The sequence below is a fragment of the Triticum urartu genome, chromosome 6A (genome assembly GCF_056163025.1).
Source record: "Triticum urartu cultivar PI428250 chromosome 6A, HENAU_Tu73, whole genome shotgun sequence".
Taxonomy (NCBI): domain Eukaryota; kingdom Viridiplantae; phylum Streptophyta; class Magnoliopsida; order Poales; family Poaceae; genus Triticum; species Triticum urartu.
This window is the reverse complement of record NC_141878.1, coordinates 294,461,506-294,471,313: the sequence shown is the minus strand read 5'-3', so window position 1 is coordinate 294,471,313 and position 9,808 is coordinate 294,461,506.

Here is a 9,808-nt window from a genome sequence, read left to right as displayed (position 1 = left end):
CCGACTGGAGTCAGTAAGTTCATGGGTGAGTCCAAGCCTGATACTTGGCTTGAGGATTACCGAGTGGCTATTCAGATTGGCGGCGGTAACGATGAAGTGGCAATGAAACACCTGCCTCTTATGTTGGAAGGCTCGGCCAGAGAATGGCTGAATCAGTTAGCGCCCAGCAGCATTTACACTTGGGAAGATCTTGCCCGAGTGTTTGTCGGAACATTTGAAGGAACTTGCAGGCGACCAGCAGGGTTGACAGAGCTGCAATCTTGTGTGAAGAAGCCGAATGAAACTTTGAGGGCCTACATCCAGAGATGGATTACATTGCATCACACAGTAGAGAACATATCTGATCACCAAGCAGTCTGTGCCTTCAAGGAAGGCGTTAAGTACGGAGAAATGAACCTAAAATTCGGTCGAACCGAAGACATGTCTCTGAGTCGAATGATGGAGATTGCCACCAAGTATGCCAATGGTGAAGAAGAGGATCGGCTCCGGAGTGGCAAGCACAAGTCAGTCGCCCACGAAACCAGAGGAGGGAACTCCAGTCAGAAGCACAAGCGGAAAGCCGAGCCAGCTGCTCCTGGAGAAGCCTTGGCCATGACTCAAGGAAATTTCAAGGGGAAGCCCAAAGGGCCTTGGAACCCCAAGAAGGTGAAAGACCAAGACGGAAATGATGTGTTGGATCTGCCATGTCACATCCACACAAAGAAATATGAAGAGGGTAAACTCATTTATCCGAAGCATACCACTCGATAGTGTCGGCTCTTGATCCAGCAGTTCCAAGGGAAACAGCCCAAAGATAAGGAAAAGGAGTCGGACAAAGTTGAGGACAAGGAAGATAGTGATGATGGGTATCCCCAGGTCAATTCTACCCTGATGATTTTTCTGATGTTGAAAGCAAAAGTCGATTGAAAGTTATCAACCGAGAAGTGAATATGGTCGCTCCGGCGACACCCAGTTATTTGAAATGGTCTTAGACTGCCATCACATTCGACCAGTCCGATCACCCGACGCACATAGCCACCCCTGGGAGGCAAGCTTTGGTGGTCGACCCAATTGTTGAAGGCACTCGACTGACCAAGGTTTTGATGGATGGAGGCAGTGGCCTGAATATATTGTATGCAGAGACGTTGAAAGGGATGGGCATTCCGATGTCCAGACTCAGTACCAACAACATGAGCTTCCATGGAGTCATTCCTGGAAAGAAGGATGAGTCACTCAGCCAAATTGCTCTTGATGTGGTTTTCGGTGATTCCAAAAATTACCGCAAAGAAAAGTTGACGTTTGAAGTTGTGGATTTCCAGAGTGCTTATCACGCTATTCTAGGCAGGCCAGCTTATGCATGATTCATGGCTCGACCATGTTATGTGTACCTCAAATTGAAGATGCCTGGTCCCAGAGGTGTGATCACTATCACTGGCAATCGGAAGAAGGCAGAAGAGTGCTTTCAGAAAGGCTCAAAGATCGTTGATGCTCAGATGGCAGTGGTAGAGCTACATGAATACCAGAAAACTGCAGACCCGAGTGATTTGCTGCGAGCCAAGAAGCCCGCTACGGAATCAGCGTTTCAGTCGTCCGGTGAGACAAAGCCGATTCACATTCACCCGACCGACCCTAGTGCTTCTCCGACTCATATCTCTACGACACTCGACTCCAAATAGGAAGAAGCGCACATCCAGTTCCTCCGTGAGAACTGGGACATCTTCACATGGAAGCCTTCTGACATGCCGTGTGTTCCCAGGGGGCTGGCTGAGCACCATCTACGAGTCGACTCAAAAGTGAAACCGGTCAAAGAACATCTTCGACGGTCCGCCGTCCAGAAGAGAAAGGCCATTGGCGAGGAGGTGGCTCGGCTCTTAGCAGCAGAGTTTATCCGAGAGATTTACCACTCCGAGTGGCTCGCCAATGTAGTCATGGTCCCCAAGAAGGACAAGTCACTTTGCATGTGCATTGACTTCAAACATATCAATCGGGCCTGCCCGAAAGATCATTTTCCTCTCCCCCGCATCGACCAGATAGTCGACTCGACTGCGGGATGCGAGCGCCGGTCTTTTTTTTAGACGCCTATTTTGGTTACCATCAGATCCGTCTGTATGGTCCCAACGAGATCAAAACGGCTTTCATCACTCCATTCGGGTGCTTCTGTTATGTTACCATGCCATTCGGCCTCAAAAATGCCGGAGCCTTGTTCATGAGGATGATTCAAAAGTGTTTGCTCACTCAAATCAGTCGGAATGTGGAAGCGTACATGGATGATATTCTGTTCAAGTCACGGAAAGGTTCCGACCTGCTGACTGACCTTGCTGAGACATTTGCCAACCTCAGGAGGTATGATATCAAGCTTAACCCATCAAAGTGCACATTCGGAGTTCCGGGCAGAAAGTTACTCGGTTTTCTCGTTTCCGAACGAGGAATCGACGCCAACCCAGAAAAAGTTGGTACTATACTCCGGATGAAGCGCCCTGTGCGTGTGCACGATGTCCAGAAGCTTACTGGTTGCTTGGCCGCTTTAAGTCGATTCATTTCTCGTCTCGGTGAAAAGGCATTGCCTCTTTACCGACTGATGAAGAAGTCCGACAAGTTCGAGTGGACTCCTAAAGCTGATGTAGCGTTTGCATAACTAAAAGCCCTGCTCTCCACCCAGCCGGTGCTTGTTGCCCCAATCAGCAAAGAGCCTTTGCTGCTTTACATTGCAGCCACGGGACAAGTTGACAGTTCAGTACTTACGGTCGAGCGGGAAGAAGAAGGAAAAACCTTTAAAGTTCAGCGCCCAGTATATTATGTTTCTGAAGTTTTGACCCCATCAAAGCAAAGATATCCTCATTATCAGAAGCTTGTATATGGGATTCATATGACCACGAAGAAGGTTGCACATTACTTCTCTGACCATTCCATTACAGTCATCAGCGACTCTCCATTGTGAGAGATTCTACACAACAGAGATGCAACTGGTCGAGTGGCAAAATGGGCGATTGAACTCCTTCCCCTAGATATCAAGTTTGAGGCAAAGAAAGCTATCAAGTCCCAAGCAATTGCAGATTTGGTCGCCGAGTGGATTGAACAACAACTGCCGACTCAAGTTCACTCGGAGCACTGGACCATGTTCTTCGACCGTTCTAAGATGCTGAATGGTTCCGGTGCTGGGGTAGTATTGGTTTCCCCCCGAGGAGATAAGCTCAGATATGTTCTCCAATTCCACTTTGATTCCTCCAATAACAAAGCAGAATATGAAGCACTTTTGTATGGGTTGCGCATGGCCATTTCACTCGGTGTCCGTCGCCTCATGGTCTATGGCGACTCAGATTTGGTGGTGAATCAAGTGATGAAGGAGTGGGACGTCAGAAGTCCAGCCATGACTGGTTATTGCAATGCAGTGAGAAAGCTAGAGAAGAAATTCGAGGGGTTAGAGTTGCATCATATACCCCGACTGAAAAATCAAGCAGCTGATGATTTGGAAAAAATAGGTTCCAAGAGAGAAGCCATTCCCAGTAATGTGTTTCTGGAACACATCCACACACCATCAGTTCAAGAGGATCCCTTCACCGAAGAAGCCCCGCAGCCAAAAAGTGCCACATATCCGACTGAAGTTGAGGTTCCAGCAGTGGTCGACCTGATCATGGAAGTTTTGGTCATCACTCCCGACTGGACAGTACCGTACATCGCGTACACCCTAAAGAAAGAACTCCCAGAGAATGAAGAAGAGGCTCGACAGATCGTCCATCGATCTAAGGCCTTTACTGTGATAAAGGGACAGTTGTATAGGGAAAGCGCGACTGAAGTCGGTCAAAAATGTATAACACCAGAATAAGGTCAAATAATTCTTGATGATATCCACTCAGGGACCTGTGGCCATCATGCGTCCTCTCGGACCATCGTGGCTAAAGCATACCGAGCGGGATTTTACTGGCCAAAAGCAAATGAGATGGCGAAGGAGATAGTTGACAAATGTGAAGGATGTCAGTTCTATTCCAATATGTCGCACAAACCCGCCTCAGCCTTGAAGACCATTCCACTCGTCTGGCCCTTCGTTGTTTGCGGATTGGATATGATTGGACCGCTGAGAACTGGCAGGAGCGGCTTCACCCATGTGCTTTATCAGAGAGTTGATATTCAGATATGGAGTTCCGCATAGCATCATCACCAACAATGGGTCAAACTTCGATTCTGACAAGTTTAGAGCTTTTTGTGCCTCTCAAGGCACACGAGTCGACTACGCGTCAGTCGCTCACCCCCAGTCGAATGGACAAGCAGAAAGAGCAAATGGTCTAATTCTCAAAGGGCTAAAACCCCGACTGTTGCACGACCTCAAGCATGCAGCAGGTGCATGGGTTGACGAGCTTCCGTCAGTTCTTTGGGGATTGAGGACCACCCCTAATCGGTCGACTGGACGAACTCCATTCTTTCTGGTCTATGGAGCTGAAGCAGTTTTGCTGAGTGACTTGCTTCACAATGCACCCCGAGTCGAACTCTACTCTGAAGATGAAGCAGAACAAGCCCAGCAGGACTCAGTTGACCTCCTAGAAGAGGAAAGAGAGATGGCCATGATACGATCGACCATCTATCAATAGGACTTGTGTCGATTCCATGCCAGAAATGTGAAGAGTCGAGCCTTCCAAGAAGGAGACTTGGTCCTCCGAGTGGATCAACAGAAACCACACAAGCTCGCTCCTACTTTGGAAGGTCCTTTCATCGTCACCAGAGTTCTCCACAATGGAGCATACCATCTTTACAATATCGATTGCCAGATTGATGAGCCACGAGCTTGGAATGTGGAGCTGCTCCGCCCCTTTTATACTTAAGTACTCACTCGGATGAGATGTAATAAGAGATACCTCTGTAGTTTATTTATCAAAAGACAAAAGTGTTATAATTTTCCCAGTGATTGTTGTTTCTTTTGTTTATGTGAGAAATCCCCTAGTGGGTGGCTTAGCCGCGAATCCGCTTCGCCTAAGTTTGTAAAAATCCTACCGAGTGGTGAGCAAGCCTCCCACTCGGGGGCTTAGCTGCGAATCCGTTTCGCCTAAGTTTGTAAAAATCCTACCGAGTGGTGAGCCAGCCTCCCACTCGGGGGCCTACCGAGTGGTGAGCCAGCCTCCAACTCGGGGGCTTAGCTGCAGTCCAAGTACTCGCCTAAGTTTTAAAAAATCCTACTGAGTGGTGAGCCAGCCTCCCACTCGGGGGCTTAGCTGCAGTCCAAGTACTCGCCTAAGTTTTAAAAATCCTACCGAGTGGTGAGCCAGCCTCCCACTCGGGGGCTTAGCTGCAGTCCAAGTACTCGCCTGAGTTTTAAAAATCCTACCGAGTGGTGAGCCATCCTCCCACTCGGGGGCTTAGCTGCAGTCCAAGTACTCGCCTAAGTTTTAAAAATCCTACCGAGTGGTGAGCCAGCCTCCCACTCGGGGGCTTAGCTGCAGTCCAAGTACTCGCCTAAGTTTTAAAAATCCTACCGAGTGGTGAGCGATCCTCCCACTCGGAGGCTTAGCTGCAGTCCAAGTACTCGCCTAAGTTTTAAAAACCCTACCGAGTGGTGATCAATCCTCCCACTCGGAGGCTTAGCTGGAGTCCAAGTACTCGCCTAAGTTTTAAAAATCCTACCGAGTGGTGAGCGATCCTCCCACTCGGAGGCTTAGCTGCAGTCCAAGTACTCGCCTAAGTTTTAAAAATCCTACCGAGTGGTGAGCGATCCTCCCACTCTGAGGCTTAGCTGCAGTCCAAGTACTCGCCTAAGTTTTAAAAATCCTACCGAGTGGTGAGCGATCCTCCTACTCGGAGGCTTAGCTGCAGTCCAAGTACTCGCCTAAGTATTCTCCACCTCAGAGCTGCATTCCAAGCACAAAGAATATTCCGAGCAAAAAACAAATTCCAGTTGAAAGCAAACACCAGCATATTCAGAAATAAACCAAGTTCGGATAAACCCCAAGGCCCCAGATGGCAGATCAAAAATATTCGAGCATCAAGCCCGAAGAAGTTTAACGGTTACACAATCACTCGGCATTCCGAGGCAAATAAAAGTGGAGCATAATGTTTTTCGGTTACGCATCAAGAGAAGGACCGGCTGGGTCGCAAAAGCTGTCGAGGTCAATGCGGTCTGCAATGCGAGTGGCGGCATCAAGGAAGGTGTCCATGAAAGACTGAAACGTATGCTTCCTCGTGTTAGCAACCTTCAGCTCCGCCAGCTTTTCTTCTTTGACATCCTTGCAGTGCACTCGAACCAGAGACAGAGCAACGTCAGCACCACAGCGAGAAGCTGACTTCTTCCATTCTCGCACGCGTTCAGGGATTTGATTCAGTCGAGCAATCAAAGACTCGAGGTCTTGAGACAGCTCCGCCTGAGGCCAAAGACCAGCATCAACCTGAGTCATTGCAGCTTTCAAACGTGCCAGATAAGCAACCACGCTATCCATGCGAGACTCCAACCGCAACACGTTCATCGCAACATCATCTTTGACTGGACAGTTGATGGGATCAAGACCCGTCTCGTCCCGCCAGGTTTCTGCTTCAAAGTCTTGGCAAAGTTCTGCTTGATCGAGAGAATTATGAATCGACGGCGCCATTAGACTTGTCAGTCGACAGAAATAAGACGGATTAGTCAATACCTTCAAGTTTCAAGACTAGCTTCGCAGCAAGTTGGCCCAGATAAGACTCTAGCTCGCCATTCTTGGCCTTGAGGCTTCCAAGTTTGTCGGTCAACTTCTCTTTGTTCCTCTTCAGTCGCTCGACCTCCTGATTGGCGTCAGATACGGCAGTCTTCAGCTTGGAGTTTTCTTCTTCTAACTTGCCGACTAAAGCAAGCTTCTTGTCAGCAAGCGCAGTCTTCTTGCGCGCCTCCTTCTATGCTGCGGCAAGATCCAAATCCTTGTTCTCGAAAGCTTCCTTCATTTTCACTAAAGAAATAACATTCTTCAAGTGAGCTTGGAGTTGGTGGTTTTCACTACATACATCTGCTCGAGTGAAGCCACTCGGTTCAAAGATGGAAATGAAAAGTGCCAGTGTTGGGATATGAAGCGGTCGATTGGTTACCTCCCATGGCAGCTACTTCATCACGAGCGGTCTTGAGGTTCTTCTTGGCCAGTTCCAGATCAAGGTTGAGGCTGATTTGTTGTTTGTTCATGTCAGAAAGTTGAGCCCCAAGAACACAAGATTTCTGCATTCACAGCCATATCAGTCGATAGAGATAATAAGAGATGATTACTCTAAGACTACCGCCGAATCAAACATTCAACGGCAGTCTCAGGGACTACACCCAGTGGGTGCACTTGGCGTGCCCCCACTGATTTTCAGACCACAGTCGACGGTCGATTAGCTTTAAAAAAAAGACAGATCCAAATTCTCAGACCACAGTCGACTGCCCGCAGTCAACTACGGTCTCGGGGACTACACCCAGTGGGTGCACTCAGCGTGCCCCCACTAGTGCAAAGAATCAGTTCGAACTGATACAAAGAGATATACTATTTCCGAACAGCCACACTCCAGTGGGTGGTCAGACAAAAAAACGGTCGATCGAAAAATCAACTAACCTGGACATTGGTTTGCATGGCAGCTCCGGCGTTGAAGGCCACCTGACTGGCCTCATGCACCACCTTCAGCTGCCCCATCACAAGGTTCAGTTGAAGAAGAGCTTCTTTGGCAGCAGCCGGTGGATCGTCCAGAGTTTGATATGCAGCAAAAAGTGACGGAGGTAGAGCAATCGAAGCAGCCGCCGGATCAGAAGCATGGAGTGATGTCGGCGTAACAGGAGCCTGAGCAGCTGATCCCGAGGGACAATCAGTCGACAGAGGAACAGCGAAGGTGACATTGGTTCGAGCCGGGTCTGTCGACCGCTCGACCGTCGCCGCAGGCGTCCCAGTCGACCGAAGAACTTGGGCTTCGGTCACCTTCCTGCCCGGCTCCTTGTCCTTCCTCCTCCTTCCTCTTAGCGGTACTACCTCTTCATCATCTGGGAGCACAACAATGTCTCGTGGAGCTGCAATAAACAAAGAGAGCCATAAAGACAACTGACCAATATTCCAGTCAACCAAACAAACTTTGAGTCGGGCAAACTTACTGGTTTGGAGGTGATAGCGTCATCAGCTTCCTCGTCGGCAGGGGTCTTGTTAACATCCATATTAGTCGCAGCCAAGGTCAGGCTATACAGGTTCATCATCCGCTCGGTCAGAACAAGAAAACTAATCGGAACGAGAAAATATGAGAAGAACATTTACCCAGAGGCAACAGGGGCATCCATCTTGATCCTGGGCAAGGTCTTCCGAGCCTTCGAAGGATTAGCTTTGGGCTGCTTGGGGACTGTCTCAGTCAACTCTGGAGTCGGAGACCAAGCGCACTTATAGATGGAGCACTCGACGCCACAGCTTTGCCGCGTCTGCTCACGGGGTCGTGCCGCTGCTTGGATCGACGTTCGGAGCGAGGCAGCGAGTCGGCCACCTCCTCATCGTCAGACTCGTCACTCTCATCATCTTCACCATCAGCTGGGGACTCCCACTCGCCGCTCTCCTCGGCGCTGTCCCCGCCCTCTTGGTCTTGCTCCAGGGCTTGTTCACCATTGGGCATCGAATACATCTCCGTGTAGATCTGCAAAACAAGGAACCGATCATAAGTCAGTCGGAACCTCAATCGATCGGAAAATATGTTCAAAAATTCAGTTATGACGACCAGACCTTGTCTGGCAGGTTGCTGTCGCTGAAAGGGTCGACTCTCCTGGCACCCCTGGGGTTGTCTTTGTTCCCAGTAATGCCCATCAGCCAGTCGGCCACGGTTTTGGCATCCACTTCCTCCGGATGAACCCGAGCGGTGTCACCAGCCCCGGAGTACATCCACATAGAATGATCGCGAGCTTGGAGGGGTTGGATCCGCCGACTGAGGAACACCTCGAGCAGGTCCATACCAGTGACGCCCTGATTGATCAGTTGGACTACTCTCTCAACTAGCATGCCTGTCTCTGCCTTCTCATCAGCGGTCACTTGCAAGGAAGATGGAGTTTGGACACGATCAAAAGAAAAAGGGGGAAGTCCGGTCGACTAGCCTGGGGTCGCGATATCCTGGCAGTAGAACCAGGTCGACTGCCAACCCCTGACCGATTCAGGAAGAGTCATCGGAGGAAAAGAGCTCCTCTTCCTCTTCTAAATGCACAGCCCCCCGCACATCTGGATAACGTGGGTTTTCTCGTCTTTCGAGTTCTCTTTCTTCACGGTTTGGGATCGGATGGTAAAGATGTATTTGAAGAGGCCCCAGTGCGGTCAGCACCCCAAAAAATTCTCGCACATAGAGACGAACGTAGCAAGGTACGTGATGGTATTGGGAGTAAAGTGATGGAGTTGGGCACCGAAAAAGTTTAAGAAGCCCCGAAAGAAAGGATGTGGTGGAAGCGAGAAACCACGGTCGACATGGGTGGAGAGCAAGACACACTTACCCGGTTGCGGCTGCGGCTCCGATTCCCCCTTCGGCAGGCGTGCGGATTCATGGACGATCAGCCCTAACTCGGCCAAATCATCCAAGTCCTCTTGCCGGAGCGAAGATCGGATCCAGTCTCCCTGGATCCAACTTGATGGCAGCCCCAAGCGCGATGAAGACCCCTGATTCATCTTCTTGTTCTTCGCCGCCCCCGTCGCCTTCTTCGCACGCTCTAACGCCGCCGTTTTGTCCTTCCCCATGGCGGCAGAACATCGGTGTCGAGAGTGGTCGTGCTATGCGAGGTGGAGACGTGAGAGGAAGAAGAAGGGAAATGAGCACGCACGGTGTAAATGCCTCGGCTTCGCTGCTTTTAAAGGCCTACTTCCGAGTGGCTGACGCGTGGGCCCGATCAGCCCCGTCAAATCCC